Source organism: Strix uralensis, chromosome 2 (genome assembly GCF_047716275.1).
Source record: "Strix uralensis isolate ZFMK-TIS-50842 chromosome 2, bStrUra1, whole genome shotgun sequence".
NCBI lineage: Eukaryota > Metazoa > Chordata > Aves > Strigiformes > Strigidae > Strix > Strix uralensis.
The window spans coordinates 44,180,640-44,203,819 of NC_133973.1; positions in this window are offsets into that span (position 1 = coordinate 44,180,640).

The following is a 23,180-nucleotide window of genomic DNA, read 5'->3' on the forward strand; positions in this document are numbered from 1 at the left end:
ACCAACTGCTATTTGGCTCTGGGTATTTGGAAATATGCTCTTGTTGCTACAGTGATCTCAGTATAAATCTGTTTTTTTGCCTACTTTCTATTTCTTTAGTTGCTGTTGTTCTTAACTGCAGACTAAAATAACAGATCGTATTACTCCCAAATGAGATAAGTCATAGCTAGACATTCTTAGGGTAGAGGCACAGGTCTGCTAACAAACTGTTGGCTGTTTGTAATACTGGCTTGTCTTTAAACCCATGTCATCAGGTTTTGCTGTGAATTAGAGTGAGAGGTTTATGTAGACCTAAGAGTGCCAGGGAGAATCACTGGCTGGCAGACTACAATTCAGATTTAGTTTCCCTGAAACCTTTCATTGGCCTGAGGCTTTCCTCCCTGAAACATTGCTTTCTAAAAACAAAACGAAACAAAACAAAACAAAACAATCAGTCTGCCCATTGTGAACTCTGAAAGTTACTCCCATAAGTTATCACTGCATAATTGCTGTGCCTGCATGAGTTCTGCCATTAAGTAGTTTAAAGCTGAAAAGCATTAGGACGGTTTGTGATAAGATTGAGGATTAATATTTCATAACATGAAGAGTAGGGATTATTCAAAATTTGGGAAGCATATTGCATGAAAAATGAGACAGTTATGTCCCCTTTCCAGAAACAGGTGTTGAAATGCCTACATTCAGATGACTTGTCTTCTACATTCTGGTAATCAAGTCCACCCTCACTACAACATATCTCATTATATGTATCACTTCCTTAATCCAAATGCATCAGTGTCATGGTTCTTTCCTTCTTTTGTTATTCCCCTCTGGCAAACAATTTTAACAGCTCTCAGTTATGGTGTCATTCTGAGGGAAAATGTAGTTTAGACAACTATGCTCAAAAACTGTTTTTTATATTTTCAGTTAACTCTTCCTTTGCAGAATGTCCTTTATTCAAGACAGTTTGTTCAGAGTAAGATGAACTAACTTATTTGTAGTAGCTATATAGCAAGTGTAGACAATATTTCAGAATCCCCGAGGACACCTATTTCAATGTCAGCCCCCCTGAAGATTTGATGCTTCACACAGTCTGTTGTGGAGTAGAGGCTTTGCCCCAGAAAGGGGCTAAGTAGAGTGTATAGTAGTGGGACCAGGTATAGAGGATGCCACATGAACGGACCAGTAAGACAACCAGTGCTTACAGGCTGCCTACGGATGAAACCTGTTTACACAGAAAAGCAAGAATCTGCCCATGTTTTCCCCAAGAGAACAACACAACAGAGGAGGGGGTATTGCTGTTTGAAGAAGAGAGATAATTTGGGGGGAATAAAAGACAACTTGACGATGGCATAAAGCGGGAGGGAAAGCTCTAGCTTTGAAGAATTTGGAAAAGCCTTGGTGGTTTTCCAAAACTTTGATGTTTGATTTGATCCAGACCCTGAAGAGGGTTCCAGAGACCACTCCATCAGCAATTGCTTTGATTCAGCCTTACAAGAGAGAGGAAGAGCTCAGAATATAGGATGTGGGCCCATTTTCACAGATCTGTTAAGCTAAATAAATGCATGTGTAAGAATAAGGGAAGTGTATCAGAAGGGCAATTATGTGACTGTTACCAGACGCCAGCCTTAGCCCTGGACACAGCCTGTGACAGGTATTCATTTCTGTCCTTCTCACTCTGCAGGAGCTTAGCCAGAATCTCACTGCTCCTGGCCAGTGTTTCATCTTGGACAAGGTTGTTACACCATTTGCCAAATCCGTATCTCTCCCATTGACTTTACCACCTGTGAAGGAGCATGGTAAGCTTGGAATATATTAACTCTAGATGTTGCAGATTTTCAGAAAAAGGTTGTTTGATTTAGGGAGGTGCAGACATTAACAAAACAACCTTCTAGAAATGTATGTCTTTCCAGTGCACAGGACTAGGTAATGTCATGATTGTTACAACAGTCATGGCCAATATCTCTAAGCTGATATGTTTCCCTGACAATTGATCCTTTTGTTGAGAGCATTAGACTGAAACTCAGGAGACTGGGCCAGTTTCCAGCTTTGTCACAGATGTCCTGTATGACCTATATCAAGCTGTTTATTCTCATTGTATGTTACTTTGGAGACTGGAAGGTGATACTTCCCTATCCCATAGGACCATTTGTCAATACACATTAATCAGTCTTGTGCAAAGTTGTTAATGGAAACTGGGAGAGGGGTTGAAAGTGAACAGACAGAACATCTCTGTTTCATTTCTCATGGCATGACTCCATAGGAGGTTTTGATTGTTTTTTCAAGTCAGCCTTCCTAAGAGGAAATTAAGCCAGGTGATGCCATGAGAGCAAGGCTGTCATGAGACAGCTTCTCCTCTTTGCTTACCTTCCTTCCCTCATCCTCCTTCCTGATTCTTTGTTTTCTTGCCTTGTCATTCCTCTGTTTCTTTTCTTATCTGTCTACTTCAGGCATTACTTTTCATTACTCTCCCATTTTCTCCCTCTGCCATTTATTCCTTTCCAATCTTTCTTTTTGTCTAATATAAATGTGCATTGGACTAGGAAATAAGGAGTTTTGCTCATCCCTTGGGCTGTCTTGTCTGCCTGCAGAATAGAAATACATGTTGAAGTACTTTCCTAATCTTCTATTTAATGCACACTCACATTATAACAATTAGTTTAATACCAGTTTTGCTGTGTTTCAGGGATCTGTTACCTGAATGCTTATACAATAGTAGTCTATTTGTCTGGTAACATTGTAGTGATATTGTTCAGAGTTATTGCATGTACATATGCTGAAATGCTCGTTTTCGGTACATGGTCAATCCCACTGTTGGGAGACAGCTATATGAGAGATAATATGTATTTATGCTAAGAATTTGTCATGCTGAAAAGAATGTTTTAAAAAGCCTACCAGTAATACCAGAGGGAAGTCTTCCCCTTTCTCTGCACATCTTCCATATGTTATGCATGAGGTGTCCTGTCGAGGAAGAGGATTTTACATCCATGTCATGTGGGGTATAAGGGGGCAGAAAAAATAAATTATTTGATTTTGAATGTCTGTGTTTTCTTAAGTGAAAATAAAATATCTTTAGTTACTTCAGCTGTTCTTTTCTTGGTTATTGCATCTTTTAGAAGGTGCCAATGTGAAACAGCCTGCCCAGATGGAATTCCACCTTCTCAATGCCTGACTGGTTGTTTAAAGCCACTGCTGAGTCTGCAGTGCTGTGCTGGGATGATAGTGTGTCTGCAAAGAGGAGAGTGAGAGGGAAAACAGGAAAAAGATAAGTAGGTAACTGGTGTGTTCCCTTGCCTAGTGATATCTTGTATAGAAATAGAGAAACAATTATTTCATAATTAGTGACCTACAAATGGAATAGACAGGGCTACTTAGATGACTATTATTTCTTGTTGTTAAAATAAATGCAGAGATTCTGTGCATTTCTGCAGAGATGTAGTGTTTGAAGGAATATCAAAATGAAAGATGGCCCTCCCAAAAGGAACTTACTTTTCTTGTTTAATCTGTGGAATACCTTATTTAAAAAACAAAAAACAAAAACCAAAAAAACCCCAAACCAACAAACCCAAAGCCTGCTGTTTATTCAACAGCAGCGGGAATGCTACTGTTACTCCTAGTGTTATAGGTTATATGTACGTGTAGAAACTATGCTGGGAAGTTTATTCCAAACCTTCATCCCCTAGTAGCAGCACTATCAATTCATTCTACTCTGCCTCTGCTTTCCGCTTCAGGTAACTTATCTGAAGGCATGGGCCATGAACATGAGAATGCAGTTCTTGAAAATAATCTCAGATACTTAATTCCCAGATAGTATATTTGACTTCCTTCTGTACAAGGTATAATTTGCCAGGAATACAAGCAGAATTTGCAAGATTATGCTATCCACAATGTGTCAGAATCAGTTAAGTAACACAGTGCCCCAATTCCTATTGAAAAGCAGTAGGAGAAAAGCAAGAAAACTAAAAGAAACAGTATCAAATTTTTTCCATCATAACTTCTTATCTTCTTAAAAACTCACTGCAAATATCCTGTTCTCTGGCGTCCTAAGCAAATGTAACTGCTCTGTGCATGTTAGCGTCCAATACTTTGTATAGTGCCTGAAGAGTCTGCAGTTTGTAAACATTTGATATCAAAATAATTTATTTCTGCAAGATCTGTTTGGGATGGGAGAAAATTATTTTATTTTCACATTGTTAAATTTAATTTTGAATGTTTTGTTACAGTAGACTTCAAGCAAAAACCAAGCATAAACTGTATCAATCTGTGGTATCAAGAATTTGTCTCTTGGGTCCAGTCCCCTGAGAGTTTCAAGGCATTCAAAATTTGCTTCCTGGCTTTGTGACTTAGCTAGTGTCTTGTTTTTAATGCTGCCAAGAGCAGTGTAAGCTGTTTGACTTGCAGAATAAATGTGGCCCAGTCAAACCCATATCCTTAAGCCAACAGCAATTTTCTTCAAATGTTTTGTCTGCACAGAAGCATTATGCAAGCTTAATATTTGAGGGGTGGTTGAGACAGGGCGGGTGGGGGTGAATTGCCCTTTCTACATAAATTTTATCCAGCTTCAGCTTATAAGTCATGTTCATGTTGGATATTTGTTGCAACTGAAGTGTCACAGAAGGCAAGTCACATGGAAAGGCTCTTATGTCCTTACTGGCCGTGTCTGTATCATCTGGCCAGAAAAGGCAACAACAAAAGCATCAAATGTTTTTTTCTCCTGACTTTTCAGAGGAACAAATACCTGAGTTTCCTGAGTCAGTTTTGATGCTTAAAAAGGAAATGTGGAAAGCGGAGGAAAAAAAAAGAAAAATGAGATAGTAGTTGGTGTGCTGGTGGTGGTGGCCTTGAATATTGTTGTCATTGCCAGAGCTGGCCTTAGGGGGTCTCAACAAAGCAGTAATTGGGTCTACTCTGTCATGGAGGTTTCCAAAGAAACAAGACTAATTAGAGGAGCGTGACTGTTGCTGGGAAATATGACCTAGCAGGTACGGCACTGATGGAGGAGTTGGAAGAGCTGGGTGATATTCCTAGCTCTCACCTGTCAGAGCAGTGTGACCTTGGAAAAGTCAGTTAGCACCTCTGAAGTTGCAAGGTTTACAGTACTTGCCTTTGCCTTTGAAGTTCAGCTTGGCAGTCCTTCAGAGCAAGAAGCACTTGCTGGTATAGGGATGCACTACACTGAGTGCCTTGGGGCCACATTGTTCTGGCTGTTGTTTCTGGGTGCTACTGTAATTCAAATCATAACACGACTCTCTTCGGTACACAAATGTTGTTCAATTAGTTCTTCTGACATGACTTTTATATCCCTTTGCTGGGGACTTACAGGTCTTTGAGCCACCCAAGTCAGACCTTTATCTGTGTCTATGTGGCTAGAGATCTCGCCAGGACTTTGCTGCTCCTTTCTTACGGCATTCCTTCACAGTGTCAATCTATGGGAGACCTCTGGAGCTTCAAACCCCCCCTTCCTGGATGTAATGGTTCTCATGTCCACCTGATTCAAGGCACTTGCTCCTCCACTGCTCGTAGTGCCCATGACAGCCATCCCTAGCTGTCTCTCCTCTCATGTACCAGCAAGCTCTCTCGTAACTCAACCTCACAATCTTTGACCCAACGTTCAGGCCTACAGCTCTTGGCCAGCAGCCAGCTGCTGGGAGCTGGCCACCTCTGCCCTTCCTCCTGCTTCGTTACAGCTTTGAGACAAATTTACCTTGCTCATAATTGTTGATGTAAAGAAATAGAGTGAGGCAGCAGCCAGCTCTCCCTAAAAGTCCATTGCCTGTGGTACTCAGTGTCTATCTCCATCACCAGCCACACAGGTGTCTGCCTGCACTGATAACCAGGTTGGCTAATAAGAGTTTCAGTACAAAAGTAAAATTCTGTCTTTTTCCTCCCAGTATGACCTTTACCCACTTGTGCTGGCATGGTAGCTGGAGCTGTCACTTACATCACTGAAATTCTTCCCTGCAGGATCCCAGCAGTTGTGACAGCTGCCTGCCTGAGTTCCAGCTAAAGGAATCCCCATTCTCAGCAACTTCAACCCCTCTGCAATCAGTGAACACAAAAGTGAGAAATATGACAGCCCTGATATTTTCCTGCCTTTCTGAGGTGGCATATTCTCAAAAATAAGAAAGAGTGTAGCTACTTCTGGCAAGATGGCAATGAAGGGGGATAAATGGACAAAGAAAAATGAGCTACTAGAGGGAAGGAGGAGGAGAAGAAAGAGAGTTAATAGCCAAGATAGAAATGGGATACTTCTAGGGAACAGGAAAGTAGAAGAGAATAAATGGAGAAATGGTTAAGTATAAAGAAATAGAGAGGACAGATGGTAGTAAGATCAATGAAGAGGAATGGAAAGTTAATATTCCCTGGCAGAGGATCAAGGGACACCTGACATGAGACTGCAACAGGCACGATGCTAAAACCGAAGTGGATAGTGTCACTCTGCTTTGTATGTCAGGCAGATTCCTACCATACTTTATTTGCACTTACTCATTCGTGACTTTCTGTTTATTAACCTTTTCATAAATATCGGCAAGCAATGTTTTAAACTGTTTGGCTTAGAATTGCACATGATTTAACCAGTGAGTAACACTTCCCAGTCGTTTACCAGTGAATTATTGGATTTTGTTTTCATATCCTTGTCATCTATGAGACCACAGCTGTCCAGGCCTGAATAGAAGGACTTAGGTGGCAAGAAGCTGTACTTTCATATGTGCAAGTACAAAACTAAGCTTCAAAGTCATTGTGGTGTTGAGAACAAAGAGAAGGAGACCTTTACAAATTATGAAAACATAAAAAGGAGACAGGATGATTAAACCAAAACATAGACTCATAGTTCAGGACTCAGGGCAGAGATAACATTTTACCTTTTGAGCAGATAAGACCTCATTGGGTTACAGCTATCAGGGCTACAGTTACTTGCTACAACATGGACCCAAAAATTTCTGAAGGATTTGACATGAGAATCAAGCCTTTTCTGAATAACCACTTAATAATTCTATTTCTCCTTTAGCAAAAATCAAACAAATGCAAAACTTGTTCTTTCTTAAATTTAATCTCAGTGTAATAGATCCCCTATTTTAATAGTTTACCTATAGGTGTTGCTTGTTAACCACTTCTCTGAAGGTGCTGTCTGAAAACAAGCACTTCTATATTGCTTTTTCAGACTATAAAGGTATGAAATTACAGTGTCTCTACAGATTTACAATGCCATCTCACCCCCATACCACTGATCATTATTACCATGTTACATTATAACAAAATTATAATGGAATTTTTGTAGCAATGCATATGACAGTGGTGGTAATATCACAGGAATCCATTATGATTGGTATTATTATGATGAATATGAAATTATTTTACTAGGTTAAGATACTCCTTCTAGTGATTAGTTAAATTACTGCTGAGTTACAATAGAAGTCTCATGAGATTGCATATGACATCCACACAGATACAATATAAATTAATAGTGGTTAGTTCAGTGACTGATTTCAGATGAATCAAAGAGCTAAGACACCTAAAGCATTACTGTAGTGCATTGCAAGTCATTATTACTTTGTTGCAGAAACATTTATCATAATGAATTTTTCATTCTGAACTAATGCTTGGGTCCACAGGAATTCTTCAGTATGATACAAAGTTTTTTCAGGAACCTGTGAAATAATGATGTGATAAATTTCTGTCAGGAAAAAAAAGACGAACACAGATGCTGGTAGAGGTGATCAGAAACAAACTTTTCCACCACTACCACTGTTTTCATCATTTGCAGAGGGAAAAGCTTTCCTACCACCAGAAAATTGCAGAACCTGAAGAAACTGAAGTCTCTGCTATGTAAATGCTTTTACTTTAAAATTGTATTATGTTAAGATCCAGACACAATAGATATGCTTATCCTACAGGTGTAGTATGTCTACTTATAGCTCTGCTCTAACCTGGAACGTTGAAAGTAGGGTGGTAGGACCATTAATGGTAGGTGTTAACAATGCAGATAAGCAACTGTCCTCTGAGATTAATCTATTGCTGCTAAAGTCCACGTCAGTATCTGGTGAGGTCCTTTTCAGAGCCACCTGCTTTTGCTGATCCCTGACGTAACATGGGAATGGTTCAGAGTTTAGATTGCTGTCAGGGCACTCCACTAGGTTGTATGAATGACACTGTGAGGTCTTAGTCCTTCAGTTCAGTCTGGTCCTCCACCATGTTTGTCTCCTCACATGTCATGACAATAAATCTTTCAGCAGTGCTGCATGAAATCAAAATAAATAAGTAACAAATAAAAGCAGACTGTTATCCAGACTCGTTTAGCGGTTTAACTTAAAGCTGACTTAATTTTTCTCATTTAGTATTAGGATTCAACTGCATAAATAAAAGTAATGATGGAAGTATGGCATGCAGGTCTGTACCAGCTTCTCTGCAAAACAGGAACTACTACCTACAGCTGGATCAGAAAGTCAGTATAGAAGTTGCCAATGAATTTAAGATACAAGAGATGTATCACAGCCTTTCCATATTTTCCATAATTTAACCTCAAATTCTCAAGACTGTGTGCTCCTTCCTAGGCCTCTATATGGCAGAACTATTAGATAATTTGAGAAATAAATTCACATTCTCATTTTATGATTTATTTTCCTTTCAATTTCTTTTCCTATATTTGCCATTACAGTGTCACTAAACACTGCTTGTAGTGTATTCACCATATCTCTACTGCATATGCAGGGCTTTAGGGCAATCGCTTTTAAAACCTCATTTTAAAGTTGATTGAAAACATTCAGGGCTTGTAGCAAAAACATCGTTCATGATCTTGAATGGACAGTGGGAAAAGCATGGTGTGGAAATCCCAGAAACCATTGACCATATGGATTCTCCATTGGCTGACCAGTTTTATCAAATGTGTTGAAATGATTAGAGGAAAAACTGCACTTCACTGACACAAGAATTACCTGTAAAATTAAGTTGAAAACAGTATTTTCTAAAGGATTTGTATGAATTGGTGTACTGAGTGTTTACTAAAATTACTATGAATATCGCAGCTTCATAGAGGGATGTAGTGCTGTTTTTATGAATATCAGTCTGGAGAAGACAAATAGGCCAGTTCTCATTTTGGTTACACAGGTGTAAAACTGCAATAACATGATTGCAGCAGAGAGGAACTTGATTGTATCAATGGGAGCAATATTTGTTCATTGCAACAGAATTTGCTAGATCATCTTCTGTAATGTGAAATCTGGATGCTTCTCTTTAATGTGAAAGCTTTGCTTTACTAATAGCTGTACATTTGACAGCAGTGTGTTTAGGAAAGCCTGGTCGTACTGAGATTGTTAGTCCTACAGGATATGCATTTCCTTTACAGTATTATATATTATAAGTTGTTTAAACTCAACCCCCCTGGCAAGATAACTGGAAAAAAATAGTCTGAGTGGGTCCATTAAAAGGTTCTATTAATGCTTTTTAGATGTTAGCTATAAACAGTTCACTAGAAGACTGTACAACCCTGTGCTGGAGAAGGAGGCAGTTTGGCAACATGATTAATCAGAGAGTTCCATACAGATGATTCCATCACAACATGGTCTACATACACAGCTCCTTCCTATCTCTTACAGTCGCACTAGTATTGTTATTGCTTCTGTTTTTGACTGTTCCTTAAAAACAGCTGTAAAATAAACAAACTACTTTTGTAATACAGTATACTTAAAATAAATCAGCTTTTCTCACTAATTTACAAAACTCACCAAAGCACATTAGAAATTCCAGTCATTGGTGCAAAACACAAAGACCCTATTGCAATTAGTTTTTCTGCAATACAGTGAATGAAACTTACATGTGAGGCCTATTTTTCTACCATTTAATCTGTGATAGTTTTTCCACTAAATGAAGTGGGAACTGAAAAGGACTCACAAATATCCATCATTCTTTATGCCAGATTAAAAGACCATGAGACACAGTTCTACATATTCTGTCACACTACAAGTCTAGCAAGCTCTAGATATAAGGCCTTAATATTAATATTTGTTAGTATGCATAGAATTAAATTTGCAGCTTGTTTTGCTTAGTAGCTTGCTCATCTCCTAAATTGAAGAATCTGGAATTGGCTAACTGGTAAATGAAAAGCAACTGCTGTCTGACTAAGGGGTCCTTCCCCACCAAGCTGTGCACCCGTAGGAAGCTACAAGAACAGTCTGTATCCATTGTCTTCATCATTAACTTTTATTAAGCCACAGCACTCCGCACCTGATCTTTGAAAACCCTTAAATGACATAAATGATACCTTAAAAACTGCATGTGTAAGAAAAAACGTGCAAGTGTGCAGGGGCCAGTTGGTTTAGGTGAAGCATTTCTGACTTAGATGAGTTCTTGTTTAAAGATCTTTGCAGGAGAACACGTTACTCTTGACTTTTGGAAGTATCACTGCCTGAAACAATTCATGCTAGAAAGCATTAGCTTCTAAGCAGGGAACATCTGGATTCACACTTTACAGCTCCTGGCAAGAGAGAATCTATTGAACCCAGAATAGTATCAGGAAACAGAGTGCTCAGATCACATCGACCTCTGATCAAATACAGTGGGGGATACAGGCAGCAAAGATAAGCCTTGAATGGTATTAAAGACACTGGTTGGGTTTCTGAAGCAAAACAGCAAAATCTGCATTGGAAGTGCATTTGATTAATAGTGACCAGAGTGTTTCTGAGGTCCCATAGAATAATGAAGACAACAAAGTGGAGTTCAGCAAGCATCGGTGGTAGCTTGGGTGGCAGATATGCATCTTGCAGGTGGGATTTTTGGTTTTGGATTGAATTTGCAAAGAGGTGGAGTTCAGAACTTCACTCTTTCATACTTCTTGAGAAAATATAACTAAATGTAGAGTTCAAAACCAGACTCCAGAATATCAGACAGAAATAGGCTGATGCACATAAAAGATAGGTGCATGGAAGTGAAATGGGGGAAAATGGGCATGGAAGGGAAGGATAAGGAAGCCTGGCATGAGCAAAGGAAAGTGGAAGCGACAATGCTGCTGATATGCAGTAGAAGCAGTCATAGAGCCCTATTTAATAAACATGCCTTGAGGGAAAATCAGTGGCTCTGTCAGTGCCATGTAAGGGGCAGAAAGAGGCACAACACACCTCTTGAGAGATGATGCAGGCATCTGCAGGTACGGAGAGGCAGGGCCCTACCGTGTGGGCAGCAGCAGTGAATCCACATCTCAGAGAGTAGGTGAGCTGCTACAAACTTCCAGGGAAATGGGCTGACCTGGAGGTATCCTGTGGGATGCAACAGAAGAATGCAAGGAGCCCATCCTCTGTGCCTTGAGCTAAGCCTACAGATATAAAGGCTATGCAAGTCCTTGTCTATTTAAGCATTTTAGAGCTACCTCAGCACTGGGAACAGAGAAACAGCAACAAGACTTCTGATGGCTTAGTAACTTTTCTGCTCAGGAATACATTACAGTAAACTCTTCTCATGAGTCCCGGTATCTTTCTGTATACATCTTTGGGCCCCAAGGGCAGTTTTGCTCTCTCCACTAATTAAAGAGAGGGAGGAGGAAGAGCTATGACAGTTTTTGAGGGTAGATCTCTTTCTCCTTTGGAATTTGTTTATATGATTACAGAAGAGATAGAAGATGATATCTGGCCTGAGAGTATTTTCTCTTGGTTTTCTTGTCAGTTTGTGATAGCAATTTTTCATTTGCTGGGTTTGAATCTCTGTTTGGCTTTTACTTACTGTAAAAGATAAAAATTGAGCCTCGTAATTCTTCATTTCTAATGGAGCTACATTATAGCCACAGAGCTATATTGTCTTGTAGTTCTTTTGAAAAACTTTATTAAGTTCACGCAGTACATTTTTTCACAGGACAACATTTGAAGCCAGAAAAACATCTTCAATTTCAAATTTTAGATTTAGTTTGCAGAATTCGTTATTAGGAAGATGGAAGACTGGTATTCTTTTGCTTGCAAACTATGAAACTTTGATCCATTAGGAAAATATGTATGGAGTCCTACAGTACCTTCTTCAGTGCCTGCTCTTAAAAGTATACCCTTTTGCTCTTTCTGAATAAGTGAATACCATTACCGCACTATTTGCCAAAGTGCTTAGGAAATATTGCTGCTAAATATAAGGAATATTATATCAATGTACAAAGGAATGTGAATTGTGTGCTAAGATTATTTACTTGCACTAAATTTCCATGGTGACCAACAACTGTACTTTAAGACAGTCACACAACTCTAGTGAGCATTATCAGTATTGTCTGTGCAACAAATGAAAACCCAGAATGTGAATAGTTTTTTCCTGAGGTATGTAAATTACAGCAGGCATGATATGAATAATACATCCTGTGCACATTAGCACATTTTTCAAATGCAAAAGAGATTTTATATGCACAGTTAAAATGGGCTTCTCTGAATGTTATTTCAGAAGAAAAGCTCACTTAGGCAATGAAAAGAAAATGTGGGACCATCAATATGACTTAACTCAAATGGCTATAGAGATCAGAAAATCCTAAAGTAAGAAAATCCCCATTTCAGAAATCTGAAACTAGTTCTTCATTTGGGACATTACTCTGTAAACTCTGCTTCTGATCTCTGAGGGTCTTCATGCTTTTATATCTGTCAGAGTAAGGCCCCTATGCAGGCAGGGAGACCCTTATTAGAGCAATTGTTAATAATATGGCTGCAGAAAGCATATGTCAGTGTAATATAACAATTTTTCCTTATTCTTCTTATATTTTCTCATTTGTTTGTGCTTTTGTTTACTTTTGTCCTAATAAATATGCATGTGTTTATGCAAAATGAGAAAAAATAACATCCTTCCTGTTACATATTTTTAAAACTAGGAAAAAAATAAGAATGTTACAAATCATTAGTTTTAGATGGAAAAGGCTTAAATTGTGAGAGATCTTCCCCTTCTGGAAAAGAAGGTAAAAGAAACACAAAGAGACAGGTGCTGGTGGTGCCATTTAGTGTTCACTGGAGGGCATTCAAGTAGCAAGCAAGGGTGTGCAGTGTGATTAAGAATAGAAGAGGAACAGAGGGAAGGATCAGAATGATAGAAGTTCCCAGCAGAAGGAACCTGCAAGAGACTGTGAAAAACTAAGATATATATTTCATAGAGTCATAGAATGGATTGGGTTGGAAGGGATCTTAAAGAACACCTAGTTCCAAGCCCCCTGCCACAGGCAGGGACACCTTCCACTAGACCAGGTTGCTCAAAGTCCCGTCCAACCTGGTCTTGAACACTTCCAGGGAGGGGGCATCCACAGCTTCTCTAGACAACCTGTTCCAGTGTCTCACCACCCTCACAGTAAAGAATTTCTTCCTTATATCTAATCTAAATCTACCATCTTTCACTTTAAAACCATTATCCATTGTCCTATCACTACATTCCCTTGTAAAAATCCCTCTCCAGATTTCTTGTAGGCCCCCTTTAAGTACTGGAAGGCCACTACAAGGTCTCCCTGGAGTCTTCTTTTCTCCAGGTGAACAACCCCAACTCTCACAGACTATCCTCAGAGAGGAGATGATCCAGTCACCTGATCATCTACGTGGCCTCCTCTGGATCCGCTCAAGCAGGTCCTTGTCCTTCTTATGCTGGGGGCCCCGGAGTTGGACACAGCATTGCAGATGGGATCTCACCAGAGCAGAGTAGAGAAGGAGAATCACCTCCTTTGACCTATTCAATTTATATATTTTATCTCACTATGTTTTAAACAGCTAGTTTTCAGCTAGTACTTAGGGAAGCCATTTTGACCATTTCTGATATTTCCCCCCCCCCCCCCCCCATATTATAATTTTTCACATTTCATCTAATTTCTGCTACTAGTAGAGTTGTGTTACAACTCTTTCTTCCTGGGCTCAGACCACCCTCTCTCATGCTTAGATTAGGCCCTGGAGTCCATGCAATAACCTGCAGGATTGCCGGAGAACTGTGTTAGGCCTGGTCATCATGTGACCAATCCTACATATTTCCCAGTGACTTTTCTCTCACCACTTCTGGCACCAGAGCCACGTGGCTTCATGGGGGCATATGTTCAGGATCTTGCTCTTGGACAAGTGCAGGGAACAGAGAGAACATCCCTCACAAGCCCTCACTGTCCTCTTGTTCACCATTGTTCCCTCCTTCATTGAATCCTTCTTTTCCAGGAGTGTGATTTTTTTGCTATATTATTCTGCACTAATCTTTATTATTATTACTATAATACTCTGAATTAATTAACTTCAGAGAGGTTGTACCTCTTTGAAAGCCCGGGATTTTCAGCATTAGAGGATTTTGACTCAGTGAGTTTTGTAACCATGACCCTCATGCCAAAAATCACTCTCACAACTTTTAAAAATTCCTCTGGTTCTAACATTCTTATGTATAGAATCATACTGCTTTGAAATGTAATCCATTACCACTGGTTTTGCTATGTGAAGCCACCATTTTTTAAATGGGGTATTGGGGGACTCATCATCTTTTGTTGCTAGTTCATCAAGAATAATGTCTAAAACAGATTTGTATTTGACTGTTTCTTAGGTCAGAGGTAGGACCTGACTCTGCAGTAGGCTTAGTAATCCTGTAGTAAGAGCTAGGACCAGAGTTCTTAAAATAAGTTGATGTCCATGGCTCCTTTCCAGAAGTGAATATACAAGGAAGGACAAGGCAGAATTTGACAGCTGAGGTCCACATTGACCCAGTGTAACAGGGATGTCAGAAGACAGCTCAAGTTGGCAGCTCCCAGAGGAGAATGGGAAGATGGAGCCCAGCACTAACCCAAGAGATGCTGGCAGGAAAGATTGAGATAATGTATGTCCAAATGTTATGTGAACCTGGTATATGAAATGTACAGGAGTCTGTGAAACATGGATAGAAAAGATGAAGAAGCAGATGATGGAACATATTTCTTGGCACACACCTATACAGTGAGCAGCATGCATTTATGAAAGCAATATTTTAAAGACTAAAAATACTTTATGAAATGATTCAGGAAATATTCATGTCAGTTCTGACTTATGCTACTTGTACATAGATCATAGACAGAACTCTTCTGCCTTTGCTTTAGTTCTTGGTATCTCACCCCAAATACACCTTCTCATATTCTATTATTATTTAAAACATTTTAATTATATGAAACAAGGGTAAACTATTATTATAAGCAAAGAATTTTTAATACATGTATAGGAAGGTCTAGGGTCATGTTCTCTTTATAACAGTACAAATATCACCATCTCTTACCTTGTAATCCAGTACTACTATTCCAAAACTAACTAACTAGTCACCACATCTTTTCTTGTTGATGTACAGCTTCAGGTGTAAATCGTGCATGATTTTTAAAAAGACATGATGATAATCTGTCAGATTTAAGGTTTGTAGATTTGCTCCATCTAGGCATAAGGCATCTGATTGTCCTTCAGCAATTTTAAATCATGTCAATACAGGAATAAATACCTAGGGCAATGAACTGTCAGGAAAGACATTGTGACTGTCTGTGCAGAAACAGTGAAAAAAGAAATTAAATAATTTCACAGAAGTGAAAAAAGAAATTAAAAACAAAGGCAGAGTTTTGGTTTGAATCTGTTGGGAATCTTCTAAATTACTTATATTTTAAAGCTGCCACTTTCACATGGCAAATAATTCTTTAAAAAGCTCAGAAAATAGTCCTTCTACAGAGAGTTTCTACAATAGTTTATAAATTTATATTACTAGGTATATGTACAGAGGTTAAATGCGTATTGGATTTTGAGGCCTTTGCCTTCTGCAATTAGAATGAGGACATAATCATTTTACAAGTGCAAGGTTTATGGGTATTTTCACATAATTGATTGAACTAGTTAAAAAGTCAGAAATCAACTTTGAAGTGTGTAGGAAAGAAGCCACATGAGAAGTCTTCAAGATAAGAAACATATATGTAGAGTTAATCCACATATGGGAATCCCTGAAAATTTAAGAGTCATCCTAAATACATTATTTCCATCCATGATTTTATGATTCATATTATATTTAATGTAAAATGGCAACTCCATGTTCTGATTTGTAAAGCTGTCCCAAAGTTTAAGGTCATCATAATGTTCAGATCATGTCTGCCAAAAATAGAGTATTTTTATCTCTGCAGCATGAAGTGTGAAAATGAATGTGAAGGGTGTATATGGGTCGGGAACAGCCTCCTTTTGTCATGACAAAGGTAGAATCTTCCCATACAGAGGTTTGGTTAATGAGATTTTAGAAGCAATTTAAATCCACAAACTAAAGGAAAGATCTGAAAGTGGTTTGTGGAATTGATTTCACTTCAACAAGATTACATTTAGATGTGGTGCATGCTCCTTTCTTTTTCTGGTACAGTAGAAATGCATTTTTTTTTTTTTTTTACTTAAAAAATAAAATTAAGGAGTGCTTCTAAATTTATATTTAGATATTCACTGGATTTTACTGAAAAAACAGATTGAGAAGGATCAAGTTCTGTAATTATTAGAGATTAAGTACATTTGCAAAGTATATTTACAGACTCAAATACAGCTCTAAATTCACACTTCCTCATAAAATATAAAAGGTAAAATATAAAAATTAATAAGGTCTGTTCAGTGTCTTGTAAAACCATTAATTCCAGGCAACAATGTCAACTCTTGAAATGTAGTCAGTCTTTACAAAAACCAAAACTAATATCTCCCCCCTCATCTCCAAAGAAACTGTTAGGAGAAGTTGGTGCTGAAATATTGATTCCAGCAAAGAATTTGACTTGTAGCTATGGTTCTAGGCCAGAAATTTCATGGTGGTAAACAACATTCCGGCAGAGCTGAACTGCTGAGCCCAAATGCTGAGAGTCCAGCCAGGGATGGATGTTGCTGCTAATTAAGCTTGAGTTGGGTGATCTACTCTCTAGGCTTTTGCACACACTGTGAAGAACACTTTATCTGTTGTTAGTACATGATAATGCTGAGAAAATATTTTTGGTATCTTCCTTTATCTTCCAAATCTTCTCCCTTCCCACCCAACCCCAAAGGCAAATAAATAAAAATCCTAATTTTATTTTCACACAAAATGGGTACTCACGCTATATGCTTTAGCTTATTTTTACACATTTAACTATAGGTGCCAAAGTTAGTTTGGGGCATTGGTTATGTGTTCAATGACAGGATGTCAATGCCTCCATAAGACAATGCAATGATCTAAGTTGAGCAACTAAGTTTTCTCTCACACATGTAGATCTCTGTATAATTTGTAACAATATCTGTGGCCTTGTTACCAAAAAACCCCAAATGTTTAAACTAAGTCAAGGAGTCTAGACAACTCCTCTAGCCTTACTGAGCACTTAGAATCCACATCTGACTTAAAAAAATACCTCTGAGTTGCAAGCTGTTGGAAACTGGGAGACTACACAGTGGAAATATCAAAATATGTTTTTACTCTTTCCTAGAAATCTGTAGGCACATTGTTGGAACAGTGCTGGGAGTGACCTCGGGTCTGATCCAGGACAGCTCTTCATCTGCATGACCTAGTACTATTGCCATCCTCTTACTGGAGATATGCTAAAGCTACAGAGAAAAAAAAAAATCACATTAATTCTGCTTATACTTGGCATTTCACACTTTCAATGTAGCTAAGGTATCCTGAAATCCCACAGTTCTCCATGGGTCTAGAGAATTCCCCAGTCACCAATTTGGAGTAGTTCCATTAGAGCAGCTGTAATTTACTCCGCAACTCACCAGACAAATATGTTAATCCTGTTTTGCCCAAATCTTCAATTATAGTCCACAATGTTTGATTACATCTTTCAGCATTACTTGTTGGTGCTATGGAAGACTTGTGTTCTGCCTTGTTAGTGGAATAGTAATCTCATTAAATGTTTTAAGAACTCATTATTTGTTGCATGTTTACCATCTGTATTAACCTAAAACTGTCTGTGTAACTGTATCTAAAAATGAAGGATATGAGAATTATTTTTATATGCAATTTAATGTGAGGAAAAGACTTCAGAACTCAGAGAAATTAAATTTTGATCTACCCATCAAAATAATTTGATGAGTGTCCTTTAATTTACATTCAAAGCATAAACCATCAGTGGCTTAGAGCTAAGGAAAAATTGATGGTTTCAGAAACAAAAACAGTACATGAAAAAGAGGAAGCTCTTAAGTACCTTGAAGCTGGAAAAAACATGGGTTGGGTTCTGTTCTGCTTTAGCTTCAAAGAATTATGAGTCCTTTCCTACAATTATAAGACTGAAATTGAAAATGCACGTGTGTCACAAGTCCCTGCTGTTACCTTCTACAGCCCAGCGGAGTGCTTTGAAGGAAGCTTAGTCTGCTCCCATATCTGAAATACAGAGTTCCTTGAATAGATACTTCTCTTGAACAAAACATCCCCGTGAATTAATACTAGTTACACTCTGTGGGAAAGCTTATAAGGATCTTTCAGGGCATTTCCTCAAAAGGACCTCAGTGTGTGCAGTCATGATAAGCTCCAGTCCTCTGGGATCTTACTCTTCCTTTAAGAATACTAAGCAGTCACTCACCTTATTGTCATTTCAGATTTTATAGGCAGGAAAGCTAGTAGACATGATTAAATTTGGGATATATTCCCTCTCTCCCAAATGCTCAGCTTGCTAATGAAAATGGATGTTTGAGGATCAATACCCTGGCAAGTCCTCACAGCCTGATGCTATGGGGAGTAAGAGCGTGGCAAGTGTTGTGTGAGACAGGTGCTCAGCTCACACCCAAACTAGAGGGAGAAAAAGGGATGATTTTTTTGTTGTTGTTAGTTCCTAAAACTCTTGTAACTGCTGCAATGGTTTAATTCTTCCAACCCTATATGCTCTCTTTTATTAGTGCATTATTAGAACAATAAAGAGGCATATTCAGAAAGACCCTCTGCAGCCTGCAAGCGCATGCCTACAGACATTAGAGAGGCAGATTCCTGCAGGAGGCTAGATTCAAAGCACCTAAACTTAGTCTCTTGCTCCAAATCCCTGTGCAGGAGCCTTCATTACTTTAGGCCATAAAGGGAATACAGCAGTCTTCCTTCCCAGGGCTAGTGTTAGCCTTTATGAATATCTTTCTTTGCTTCCCCAGAGAGACATCATTTTAGATCACTGCTTGGTTGTGGTGTGTTTTTATTGTTTGTTTTTTAAATGGAGCCTGATTTTATTTTGTCTTGGAATGCAATTCATGAAACACCAAAGCACCAAACTGCATGTTTTTTCCATACAATGTAAATATTTGCTTCCAAGCTATGGCTTTGTCAGTCAGATTTTAGTCTGAAGAAAATATTTGCAACCGAAATAGCAACCCCGAACATAAATAAGATTTATAATGGAAAAGACAGTCTTGACTCTAACGTTATGATCACATACCTCTACATAAAAACATACAGCCTTCCTGTTGTATAATCTACTATTGGTCCTGTTATGTGACCTAATTAAAACCCTACCTCAAGGATGTCCTTGTCATGCCTGCCAAAATATTAGGGTAATTTAGGAGTTCCCCAAGGAGGGACCTGTGAAACTGCAGACAGCAATCAAATGCCAGCTTTTGCACATTAAGAGGAATTTAAAGGAAGTTGTGAGAAGCTGATTTTCACAGTGCAATGTAGGAATTACTCCTTCTTCCATCATGGAGATAAGTTCATATCAGATGCTCCTACAAGGAATTTTGTTACAGATTGGCCTATATAATTAAGTTTATCATAAAACCTGTAATGACTGGAATCACACAGTCAAATGCCCAGGAACCTGGGTCCAGCCTTTCCAGAATGAGACAGAAGCTGACTTCTGCTCATTGCCTCTCTGTGCCACTAAACTCCCATCAATGAACAGGACCAGAGAAGGTTTTTTTTCTTTTAATGCAAAATAGTAGATCCGGCCCTCAGAATGCAGGAGACAGGGTCTACAGGCTGCCTATTTATTGCTCCCATGAGCGTGTAGGATGTCAGCTATGCATGACAGGAGGGGCAAGAGCAGGTGCAGAGCCTGGTGGGAAAGGATGGACAGGATCCTGTGGTGGGCTGGGAGTGTGAGAGGGGAAGCTGCAGATAGAGGGAGGCAGCAAAGGGGGAGAGGTGGAGAGAAAGAGCAGGGGGACGGTGGGGGCTGCAGCAGAAGGGGAAGACAGTGACAGTATCCTCAACTCACGCTAGTTAAGTGCTATATAAATTCCCATAACACCACAAATGTCCCGTTGGCTCACTCCAAAGCACCTGCTGGAGTGGTCTGCTTTCCCCAGGTAATTCTCCGAGAAAGCAGGGGAAGCAACGTGTGAATACAAACTCCAATATGCAACTACTGTTTTAAAATTTGTCAGACAAACATTTCAGTGCCACTGCTGGCTTCATCTTGTTCTCAAAAAAAGCTTTGTTAGTGAGCCAGTTAAGGCTGCTACCTCAGAAATAAAATAAATAATAAATAAAGGGGTAGCAGGAAACATGCAGGTACGTGGCCCTGTGTTAATAAGCTGTATGCATGCAGTGGCTTAGATGAGGAAAGGGCAGCTGGAAACAGGGCAGCTGTCAACCCTGTAATCACTCAAACATCAGGGACAGTGACTTGTGAGTGGGCCACTAACCCTTTAGTAGGAAAATCAAATTATAAATGGATGCATTCTTCAAGCAGTAGCTGTATTGAGCAGCAGAAGAGCTTCCCGCTTGCTGAAATACATTTGCAGAATGCATTTGTTGAATCACCTTCAATACCAAATGAGCTCAGAAAACTGAAGTTTGCTCATGGATAAGAAGCACAATTAGTTGATGTAAATAATCTGGCAGTAAATAATCTGGCTTGTTTTAAAATGTCCTCATTTCTCTCCCATCAGAAAACCTGGAGAGCTGGAAGAAAAAAGTTTTTTGTGGGTAACCACTAGATAGTACAATGTCATCAGTGCTGAATACAGAAAAGGTCAGCCTGCAGAGAGGACTTATAGGGGAAAGAATTTCAGATTTCCCAGAGCTCAGTTGCTGCTTCTTTTTGCCAAAAGGAGTTTAAAAATCAGTTTCACACTCCCCCAGCATTCTTTCAGGAAAGAGTAATGTAAAAATTAGGGTGGCAAAAGCAGCTGTACCCTCCCTCCCTTTGGGAAAAAAAAATCTAATAATTTGGCTTCTAATTCTTGAAAAGATACCAAGGGAGTTCTAAAACCTTCAGCAGCTGTGTCCTCGAAAGGTGACTGAGTCAATAATTTTTTGCAACTTCTTTGTAGATTTAGGCTTGTAATATTTTTGTAGTGCAAAATAGTGGTCAAGAAACATTATCTGTGGAAATCATGACATTCATGACATCAAATTCTCATCTAGGCTGCTGCCAGCTAACCCCTGGGATTGCAGCCTGCTGGGTTTCAGTTTGGGTTTTGTTCTTTATTATTTTGATGTGGCATTGCTAATGAGTTGTGAAATTTCTTGTGCTGAGCATTCAGCGCCTTTAGCACATTCCTGCATTTGGCAGTTGTGGGAGAGGGTTACTGCAGAATTGCCTTTTGCCATCTGGATGGTTTCCTTTTCAGAGGCCCTGCAGGGACAGGGAGATTGTAAATCTTTACTTGGCATTTTCAAAGGGTTAACAAAGGAATTAAAAGCTCCATTAGCATTGAAGAAGGATGACGGTCAGCCGCTGTGCTTACATACATTGGACTTTGAGACAATTTTGGCACTAAGGGGTGGAGAATGCCTAAACAAGGCTGAGGATAAATAAAATTTAGTAGGTTTTTGTAGGCAAAGACAGTTACCTCAATAAGTACATGGACAATATTGAAGGATTGGAGTACAGTACATGATTCTTGATAAAACAATCTGGGGCAGAGATGATGGGTCAGGAGGAGGGACCCAGTTTATAATGTTGTGCAACAGTATTACAAAGTTGCTAATAATGAATTTTGCAGCTCTGTTCAGTTTTTGGATTTGAATCCCATTATATAGTTTTTGATGTGATAGATATTCATTGAAATCCCAATCTTATTTTGGATACTTACAATTCCATGCTCAAGAGCCAGAGAAATTTAAACCATTAGTGTGCACACAAACAACATTAAAAGAATGTCATTAAGCTTGTGGAGATGAATAATGTTCTTTAATGTATTTTTGTGCATGTATGTAATTTACTTGTAGTTTTGTTTTTCAAAACTATTTTCATCTTGTGGATTCATATTGATATTTGCATAGCTCAGCAGCAGATAGGGAATCATTAAAACAGCTGAATGTGTCACTTAAGCTAATGGAGTAGTTACTGCTGTCAGCAGCAGTATTGGTGTGAGCCCGCAATAGCTTTCCTAGTGCTTTTCATAGGCATTTATTGGACAGCAAAAGAAGGGTGAGACTCTGAACTTCCGGTCCTGCCTCGACAGGGGGGATGTACTCCAAGGGACAGAGACTCTCCTCATTCTCCCTAAATGTGCTCATTTCCCAACCGACCCTTTCTAACCTGTCATGGTATATCTTTCCCAGATCTGAGTCCTGAACCGTCTCCTCAGTAGTCCATACAGGTGGATCCATCTCACCTAACTTCAGATTCTGTGGAATGGTTAATTTTCTTCATAATAGCTAGTATGAGGCTATGTTTTATATTTGTGCTGAAAACAGTGTTGATAACACAGGGATGTTTTAGCTACTGCTGAGCAGTGCTTGCACAGCATCAAGGCCTTTCCACTTCTCACCCCACCCTACCAGCGAGTAGGCTGGGGATGCACGAGAAGCTGGGAGGGGACACAGTTGGGACAGCTGACCCCAACTGACTAAAGAGGTATTCCATATCATAGGACTTCATGATCAGTATATAAACTAGGGAGAAAGCTGGCTGGGATCTGCTGCTTGGCAATTGCCTGGGCATCAGTCAGTAAGTGGCAAGCAACTGCACGCTGCATCACTTGTTTTGCATATTTTAATACTTTTAGCATCATCATTATTATTGATTGTTGTTGTTATTATTATTTTCCCTTCTTTTTCTGTTCTATTAAACAGTCTTTATCTCAAACCACAAATTTTACTTGTTTTTTCTGATTCTCTCCCCCATCCCACTGAGGGCAGGGAGTGAGGGAATGGCTGTGTGGTGTTTAGCTGTCTGCTGGGCTAAACCACCACAGTCCTTTTTGGTACCCAACGTGGGGCTCAAAGGGTTTGAGATAACGACAGATTTGATTGGAATGTGCTAGATCAAATTTATAGCTGTTATTGCTCTTTACCTATTAATTGGCAGTCTTCTGTGCTTGCCATGGGGCTTGCTTGCCTCACTGTGTATTAGCGTCTAGTGCTCATTAGTGGCTGCTTTTGGC